This window comes from Brachyhypopomus gauderio, chromosome 8 (genome assembly GCF_052324685.1).
Source record: "Brachyhypopomus gauderio isolate BG-103 chromosome 8, BGAUD_0.2, whole genome shotgun sequence".
NCBI classification, from domain to species: domain Eukaryota; kingdom Metazoa; phylum Chordata; class Actinopteri; order Gymnotiformes; family Hypopomidae; genus Brachyhypopomus; species Brachyhypopomus gauderio.
Window position 1 is genome coordinate 21,466,355 of NC_135218.1, and position 10,000 is coordinate 21,476,354.

Below are 10,000 nucleotides of genomic sequence, written 5' to 3' on the forward strand. Positions count from 1 at the left end.
AAATAGAGGAACAGAGAGGGGACAAAGAAAGACAGAGAAAGAGAGAGAGGGGAATAGAGAAAAAGAGCTGGGGACAGAGAGAATGAGGTAGACCAAGTGAGAGACAGAGAGAAAAAGAAACAGAGGGAGACTGAGAAAAAGAGGGGGACAAAGAAAGGGACAGACAAGGTTAGAGAGAGAAAGAGATGAATTGATCAGGGCTGACTGATGAGGGATAATGTGTGGAAGTAGTGGTCGTCACTACCTGGAAAAGCTCCACTGTGGAACAGATGATCACAGCTGATCTGTTATTCTGCTGTAGAAGCTCTGTGTTAACAGTGGGTGGTGCTGTCACACAGGTGGAGCAGCTGTTGATTGATGTGTGTGTGTGTGTGTGTGTGTGTGTGTGTGTGTGTGTGTGTGTGTGTGTGTGTGTGTCTCATGTTCAGGGCCAAAATCTCTTATTCATCTTCACACACTCTCCTGTATTAACTCTATGAATAGAATAGAATGTAGAATTCCTGTATGAATTCTATGGAAGACTCGAGGCTAAGAATGTAGCCTAATCACAAAGGTATGCACACACACACATGCGCACGCACACACACACACACACACACACATGCACATGCACACACACACTCACACTGGCAAACACTAATACTAGACATCTGATTTGATTTTTGTAATTAAACTAAAGATGAAAACATGAAATGGAACACTTTATGTAGTTAAATCTCGTTTAATGGTCTCATTGTGCATGTCTGTATATGTTATCATTAAACATGTGTGTTTGTGTGTGTTTGTGTGTGTTTGTGCATGTGTGCATGTCTGAGATGCTGTAGTGTGGGCTGTTCCACCACTGGCCATGCACTGATCAGCAGAGCTGGCTTCAGCAGATCAGGTTTCCGGAAACATGCGTTTATTCTGTGCAAAAGAGGAAGGTCAGAGGTCATACAAGTTTCCCACCATCATGGAAGGCGTCTCCCCTGTTATCCTCTAATGTCTGTACACTCTTCAGCTATGTTAAACAGAGATTCTTAGATCAGAGGGAATTTGAGCTAAAGGTTCATGTCATCATTCCTTGTGGGCTCGTTTCTGCTTACTATAAATGTCATGTCATTATTCCTGGTGGGCATTAGTCCTTATAGGCTGGTGTGTGCTTTAGCATATATGTCATGCTATTGTTCCTTGTGGGCATTGGCGAGCTTGTCTCTGCTTAGTACACGCGTTTCTATCTGTTGCAACACAACGCATGTTGTGGATCTGTTTTCGGTGTTAGTTTAGTCTGAGCTGCACCCCCAATGTTCAAAGACACCCCCCTCCCTCCAGGAAGGCCTGTGTGTGTGTGAGAGAGAGGGAAAGAGTGTTTAGAGTACATAGTGCAGTGGAGGGCGGGGAACTCGGACAGAGTGTGTGTGCTGTGCATTGTGTATTGTATGCTTGACGGCTTCAATAGAAGAGTCCCGCAGTTCTAGAAGGTTCTCTTTTCTCCAATGGTTCCGGAACCAGGCGATGGAACACAGGGCAGCTGTTGTGGAGGCTTGGGAGGGTTCGGATCTGGAACTGCGTCGTGAGTAAAATGGCCTGGTCCAGAAGGACTGCAGAGCTAGGGAAGAGCTCAACTGGTTTCAATTATGAACCAACGTGGCTACAATACAGTCTGTATCTGTTACAGTTCCTGAGAGAAGAGATGAGAGTGAGAGACAGAGAGAGAGAACAGGAAACATAAAATGTAATGGGGTATCTTGTTTTTTCCCTTTGTTTTCACTTTTTGACTCTTACCTCTTTTCAAAGCCAATGCTGGAATAGAAAGATGATCAAATTTAGCTAAATTTAGGTTTGCCCAAATCTGGTTCATTCTCTCCTCTCTCTCTATCTCTCCCTCTCTCACATGCCCTCTCACTCTCTGTGGGTGTGTGTGTGTTTTGAAGTCGCTTCTCTTTGATTTCACTGATTGCAAACTTTTTCACATACACACACACACACACACACACACACACACACACACACACACTCCCTCTCAGCTCTCCACAGAGGACTATACACCCAGCTTGAACTAGTGATTTGGGGTCGCTCAAACACACAACAAGTGTGTGGGAAGGTTCTGAGAATAAAGGCATGGTCACACCTTGGTCACTCTGAGCAATAAAGTTCTTCTACAAAACCTGTAGGATTCATTTTAAGATTGGAGGACCATTGGCCTTAAAATATTTACTCAAGTGTATTTCTGATGTATTTTGTCTGACTTCTCAGATAAAGCATTAACAAAACTTGTGATTGGTGAAATATATATGGTATGTGCTGTACATCAGTGCTGGCACTGAAAACCTGGCACTACCTGGGGTGAAATGGCAGTGATCTAACAACATGTGCTTGAAGACAAAAGGTACCACAGCAGCAGAAACCACAGAATGCTCCTCTGAAGTTCCTCGCAGATTTGGGGGTTCACAGTGCTGGCGAGAAGGATGTCGTTGATACTGCACTCAAAGCAGAGCCAGCAGAGATATCCGTGAAGAGAGCGAGAGCTTTCTCAGTGAGTCACTTCTGCTGAATCTCCACTGGGCCACAGAATCAACTCCATATGCATTCATTACCAAGCATGCCTTCCATGCCTTGCCTCTCTCTCTCTCCTTCTGTCTCTCTATTTCTCTCCCTCCCACTCCCTCCCTCTCTTTCTACCCCCTCTGTTTATTGCCTGCATACCCATTAGGTGGCTGATTTTACAGAGTTAAACACTCATTTGCATTACAATCCCCTCCAAGCAGACAACGGTGAATACAGTCCTGTTCTAGAATAGCAAACACTTCCGTTCTAGAATAACAAATCATTCTGTTGCCGAATCTGGGGCGTCCAGGAGCAAAGTTTCATGATTGAGACTGTGTGTTTGTGATTACTGAGAGAAAGGGAAGTTGTGTTGTCAAAGCTCTAAGGACTTATTTAGTTATCAGTGTGTGTGATCACAAAAAGGAAGGAAGTCGAAAGCAAATAGTGCCTTTCTCTGTCTCATGCTCGCCACCCCCCTTCTCTCTTTCTCTCTCTCTCTCTCTCTCTCTCTCTCTCTCTCTCTCTGTCTGTCCTGCCACCTTCCCTCTGTCCTGTTTCTGCTCTCCATCCTCCTAAATGACCTGACTGTGTTACATTAGATTAGCAGCTGGGCTGCTCTCTGCCTCTATACTAAAGTCATTGACTTGACAAAGCACTTTTCAAATGGCCACAGAAATAGCTCTTCCCTGACCCAGCAAAACTGGGCTCTGGCTATGTGGCTTCCTGTTAGTGCCCTGATAGTTCAGACAGTCATTTCTACCTTCGTACAAACACACTGTGGGATTTTGGAAGCCAGATAATGTCCCCAATAATATAATATCCCTAAAATTCAACTGCTTTATAGCTCAGCAACAGAACCTTGCACCAGTGTAAGGAATACCCTGTTTAGAATTTACCCTTGTAATGTGATAGCAAATTGTCTTATTTTATCAATACATTATTTATATAGTACTTCATAGTTTTTGCCATAAAACTGAATAAACAGATTTTTTAAAGATTTATTGAATACATCAATGACCTTTTAAAACTGCATCTGGAACCAAAATGTTCTTTGGATCTGTCACAGAATAACTATTTTTGGTATCATAAAAAACTCTTAACAAGGTTCTTAAAAGTATTATTCATGGTTTTTCAATGCACCCTTTCATAAAAGGTTCTTTGTAGAACTTTTTAAGCAGAGGTTCTACAAGAACCCTTAAAAAAAAAAGACACATTTGTGGATCCATAACTGTGATCATAACTGTGATTTAAAATGACTGATCACCAGTCAATATCAGTAATGCGTTACTTAGTACGGAACATTTACCTGACGTGTTTTAATGTTGCATTGTTTCACAATGAATTTTAGCTAAAGTAAAATGCTTGAAATTGTAATTGTATTTCGTTTCACAACAAATAGCTGTCTGACTGAATAGTTCGCTTGTATTACATTTACAAATACATTTACAAATAATACCGCGCAACAACACAAACGTAATGTCAGGAGATACATTATTTAAATGTCAGGAGATACATTGTTACTGTTAAAAATGCCCTTCCAATAAAGTGAGTATTAGAAAAACTTATTTTGCTGCAGAATGTAACAACTAAAGTAACTTGTAATCTAACGTAGTTACTTTTAAAATAAAGTAATATGTAATGTAACCAAGTTACTTTTAAAAGGAGTAATCAGTCACTGCTGATCACACATAGCAAAAAAATTCAGTGTCTTATCTTTATATGGTTCCATTGGGGTTTTTCAGGAAAACGTTTCCTAGAGAATAGAATGTAAGGAGTAAATGCAAAAGCAACTATATCTTCTAGCATTTCATTTTTAAACAAATACTAAGTAAATGAATAAAATAAAGCTTGTAGGTAAGCTAATTGCAAGACCTTGTAGTTATCTTTAACATGGTAACCATTACTTTCAGTTACCATTATTAATAATTGAGCAGACTAATATGGTTGTATGATGTCATCGCGATTATTACATCATTACCTATCCAGGTCTGTATTATAGATGAACGATTTCAACTCAGCTAGTCTTAATCATACATTAGCTAGGTTCTGTGCTGTTGCCATAATCTTGATCTTAGTTAGCCTGCTAAACCACTCATCATCACAGCACTATCACTCACATCAGTTTAAATTAATTAAATCTCCAAAACATTTCAAGTTCACAGACCACGTTTACTCACTGTGTTTACTGTTAGAGGAATCTTGCATTATAAAACATATATGTGTTGAGTGCTCTCTGAGCTATATAAAGCTACGTAACATTATTATTATGGTTGTTGTTATTTTATTATTATTATTATTATTATTTTTGTGGAAGGAAATAATACGGCAGTCTATGGTATAGTAACTTCACTTGCGTGTTCAGGCCAACCGTTGCGTGACAACACACTTGTTTGCTGTGGTTCTAAGAAAGCTCAAAGGCTGTTTCGATCTCATCTTGCTACAGAGTAGAGATGTGGTTTCCCTTAAACGTTACTCGCACCACAGTACAACACAATGCATTTCAATTGCCTCAGATTGATATATTTAGCAAATATTGCATTGCATTTCCCCCCTGGGTTTTGTTTATGGAATTTTCTAAGAAAGAAATTGTCATGGCATGCCGGTCCCAGCCACACAGGAGCACGCCCACACACACACACACAGCAACTCTTTCGGTCTCAGTCTCTATTCACCTGTTCCCCATCGGGCACTCTCACTATTTAAAGCCCACAGGTACCCATCGTATTTGTGGCACATTCTGCAAGACAGAGAGAGAGAAAGAGAGAGAGAGGGGGGATCCCTGTGTCTGCTCGTCAACAAGGATAAAGGATCAACCCTGCGCCAGCCTTGCCCGTTCACAGTGCCGTTAAGAGCCGATACGTGCTGCTCCGTCAGCTTGTTTGTGCTTGTTTAAGAGAGGCAATAAAAACCATCTTGCTAAACCCTGTACCTCCTCTACCTGCCCAGCCACTGTTTCAGAATCTAAACAGCAGTGCACAGACTTAACTGAACGGTTCTGAACGGAAGAGTGACACCTAAACCATCAGATCTGCTCTCTGAAACACAAATGAATTGCAAATACCGAAATAATTTAAAAATGAAAAGATGTGGTGACAAAATAGATTTTCCATGAGGTGCCAAACATCTTCCATCACGCTGTGACTGAAGACGCTGCATCAAGTGATTCCTGAGGGAGGGAGGGAGAGAGAGAGAGAGAGAGAGAGAGAGAGAGAGAGAGAGGGGGGGGGGGGGGGGGGAGGTCTACAAGCTAAACACTGAACACAGCCAAGATTCTCCTAATTTATAACATGGCTACTATCACACACACAGATAGAAGCACTGAGCCACACATTAATACAGATGTATAAGTGTTAACGTGAATATACCTCATCGTACATACATTACTATGAACAACCAGTAAAACGTACTGTTTTACTCTGATTTTAAACCTCAACCGTAAAACACAAATGCCACAATCTTTATAAATTGTAGTTATTTAAAAACATGCGTTTTTAATGTCTGTGAATAAGCCAAAGCACACATGTGTGAATGTGCACTCTTACATACACATGCCTCCACAGGACACATGCTTTACTTCATTGAATGCCTCGCTGAATGGGGGGTTGTGCATTGACTGGATGGCCTGTGTCATGTGACTAGGGAGTGGGCGTGGTCTTGGATGACTAGCCAAGCCCCAGCTGCCGTTGCAAGCTGCCTGTAACAGTGTGAGAGAGGGAGAGGGGGAGAGGGAGAGAGAGAGAGAGAACACGAGAGAGCATAGAGTGAGTCTGCTAAGGAAGGGTGAGTCACTTATCTGTTCTCCATGTTTTCTCTTTTAAAACTCAATGTGTGCTGCATTTTCTTTGTGATTCTTCATGCAATTCATGTTCAGACATGGTGGTGTTTGTGCATGTATGTGCTGTTTGTGTGTGTGAGTGTGTTGTCTCAGGTATCCCAGCTGGGTTTTTGTCAGGGTGACGAGAAAAGGGGGCAGGGGAAATTTGAGTTTGTTGAGCATTGTGCCCCTCACCCCCACCCCCCTCCAGAACCACACGCACGCACACACACACACACACACACACACACACACACACACACACACACACACACACACACACATCCCCCACCTCCCCAACACACACATTCATTCTCTTCATCTTTCTTTCCAACACACAAAACATGCACTCCCAATTTCTCTCTCTCTCTCTCTCTCTCTCTCTCTCTCTCTCACACACACACACACACACACACACTGTCTCTCTCTCTCTCTCTCTTTCTGTCTGTTTTATTCGTCTATACACTGGAACAGATGAGGAGCTCAGATGAAGTGACTGAGCCCTCTCTCCCTCTCTCCCTCTCTCCCTCCCTTTCTCCTTTTCCTCTCTCTGTCTTTTGTCTGGGATCTCTCCTTGTCACCACTCTCCCGAACCAGATGGAAGTTGCTTCACCTCTTTAATCTGATTGTGCTGTATTTTGCAACCTTCTGTAAAGTGATCTCCATTTCATTGCTTTACTTTCTGTCTATTAAGAGCTGGTTCGGTTTAAGTTTGATTAGTTGCTCTGCGTGAGTTCCACTTATGTCAAACATTGTTTACTAACTCTGATTGTTTTGGCAAAAGTAAGTTCCTTACATGTGTATATGTGTATGCTTCTGTAAGTGTATACATATGTGCGTGCATGACTTTGAGTGTGTGAGCAAATTTCAGGTGTGTGACCACCCTCACACCATTTTTGTCTTTCTGTTCTGTTTTACCGTTTACCAGCAGAAATAATTATTTAGTAAGGCTAAAATCACAAAAGTCTGAGGTTAAGGGGTTTTTTTTGCTCCAAAACCAGCTGCTTTGTACCTTATTTTCTCTTCTACTGTCCACCAAGTGCTTCTGAACACCAGTGTCCTCATCCTTACCCACATGTGAAGACTGAATGCTGATCATGTTGTCTCCTATGTGGACTGTAGCTACTTTCTCCTCCTGACCTGAACATCTCACAGCAGAAATGGGCACCTGGGCTGCAGAAGAACCTCTTTCCTGCAGAGTTTAACACTCGAATGCTAATTCAGCACACCTGCATCTAATATTCAGAAGCTTCTGAAGATCTTGATTATGGTGAGGGTGGATTGGGAATGGCAGTAAACTGCAGGAAGTCGGATATCCCTGGGCAGGGCTGAGTAGCCTCTTCCACAGCTTGTGGTAGCACCTCTCCATTCAAGATGCACCAGTTGATGTCTTGATTATGCTAATGCCAGGGACTTGCTAATGTCCCGAGCATTTGCAGACAGCTCATGGCTATTGCAGTAAAGAACTGAAGTGACTAACCTATGTGTGTGTGTGTGTGTGTGTGTGTGTGTGTGTGTGTGTGTGTGTGTGTGTGTGTGTGTGTGTGTGTGTGTGTGTGTGTGTGTGTGCGTGTGAGGAGGATGTTATCAGGCTGGCAGATAGAGGATGAAAGGTCATTGGTGGATAATGAATGGAAACTTTGCTGTCTTTACGTGGAAAAGCAGTTGTTTAAGAGATTATAACACAGTTTGAAGGTGTAGGCTTGTTTCTATCAACCCTTAGTCCAAATGGGCCATTTTACTATAGATCTCACCCTTTTACACAGCTGTAAAAGAGATTTGGTTGTCATAATTAGAATATATTGTTTTTTGACATTGATAGCATTTAAATTAGTTGCTGCCATTTTGTTTCAGTGAATTCACAGAAACACTACAATATTTGCAGATCCTGTGGTGAATTCAGCACCCCACTGAACCAGCACTCAGTAGCTTAGTGTTTCTAGTTTACCAGCTCATGTAGGGGAGCAGAATTAGCTGAGCTGGTGAACTTGCAGACAGGATGCATCGTCAGATCAGGAAAAACACTAAACTGCAGAGTGCTCTTCTTCTCCAGGACTGTAAGCCGGCGGTTAGAACACAGGGTCACTCTTACCTGACCCCACAGCTTGACATAAGTCCTTCTTTAATGGCAGTAAGAGAACATTGTCAATGGTAACCCTGCAGTGTAACCTTCCAGTTTATAGCCATGTTTTCTGACCAATGGTGACAACACTTTAAGCACCCTATCACTGCCTCAGTGTCTCACATATTGCTGCCAGCCACCTCCTTTCTAGAAGGTTCCTGGCAGAAAGCCCCATGCCTCACCATCTGCTTTAGCAGCAAGTGGTGTCAAAGGTCATGTTCTGCCTGGGAGGGAGTTTAGATGAAGTAACGCTCCCTCCTCTCCTGTCCACCTCTCACCCAACTTTTTATCTATCAAGTGAAACGTTTACATTTCAACAAGCGTTAATGGCAGCACAGTTATGCTAACGTGCTGCCACTGCACAGACAGACTGTGTCCCATTCGGCAGTTGAAACGTTACAAATTGTTCTGCGTCTGCTCCGATGGGCCGACCTGTCTACTGTAGAGTGAGCAGGAACCAAATCAGACTTTGGCTGTTTGACATCTATGGGCTGTATCACGGTGATGCAATAGCTGAAAATAATTTCATTGATTTCATTGAGATTCCTCGTGTCTGATCAGATCTAATGATTTTGAGACGTCTCCCTCAGATCCAGGCCAAAGCTGGCCCACACAGCTTCATGAACCAATGCTGCCATCTTAGCTTGTTAAGAGACAAATATATATGATCTTTTATATGATCTTTTATATATCATATAAAAGATATATAAAAATATAGAAATATTGAAAGGTTTCACCTAATGTGTGTGTATATATATATATATATATATATATATATATATATATATATATATATACAATGTTAATCAATGTTAACCTATGTCTGAACCACAGTATTGTAGGCTGTTATGTTATTGTAGGCTGTTATGTTATGTAAAAATAAACACTGTTTACAAAACACATATTCACATACAAGTCATGTTTACTCTTGCATGTATTTTTCCATCACATTGATTTTGTCTATAGATCTGAAAAAGGATTTGTGCTTGGGGCAGTGTGAGTCAAATGTAAACGAATGGACACTACAGGTGTTTTTGCTGTGTTCACATGTCTCAGACTCTACTAACTACCCCATCTGGAACATATATAATCCACGCGGTCATATGCTGAGGCTGGTTTCACTCTGCTGGGAGCCATCTGCCATCTCTCCTGAAATGCTCCATGGAACTCGAAGCTTTGTATATCTTTTGGAGAGTGAGAGCACGTGGGAAGCATTTACAAGCGCTTTCTTCTCCAAACGTGCTCAGAGACCTGTGGAGATGACATCCCTGGCAGTCAAAAAGACTGATAATTGGGCAAATGTTACCTTTTGCCTGTAACCTTTCCCTGACCTCTGACACGTACATTTTTGGAATGCACTGTCCTGGATTTCAAGAGTCACTCTAGATTGTAAATAGGCCAGTAATTGTTAGAACTTACCAGATTATAAACAGAGCGCTCACGTAATAGACAACTTGCAGTAAATGGTAGATTAGAATAAACTAGTTGACTGGGGGTGTGAAATTCCAAATGTTCCAAGCGTTTGAGCACTGGCTGGG

General features: G+C 41.9%; 1 protein-coding gene across 3 annotated transcripts in view; it reads left to right on the plus strand.

Annotated features, from left to right (window-relative positions):
• The window catches only part of septin9b (septin 9b), a 50,138-nt gene that overhangs the window by 20,156 nt on the left and 19,982 nt on the right, over positions 1–10,000 (plus strand). Inside the window, exon 1 of one of the 3 annotated variants that reach the window (XM_077015420.1) lies at positions 6,170–6,306. The exons of the other annotated variants lie outside the window; for them this stretch is intronic. The gene's annotated coding sequence lies outside the window, so the exon portion shown is untranslated. Of the gene's footprint in view, positions 1–6,169; positions 6,307–10,000 lie in introns of those variants that run through there. 3 annotated transcript variants of the gene reach the window in all.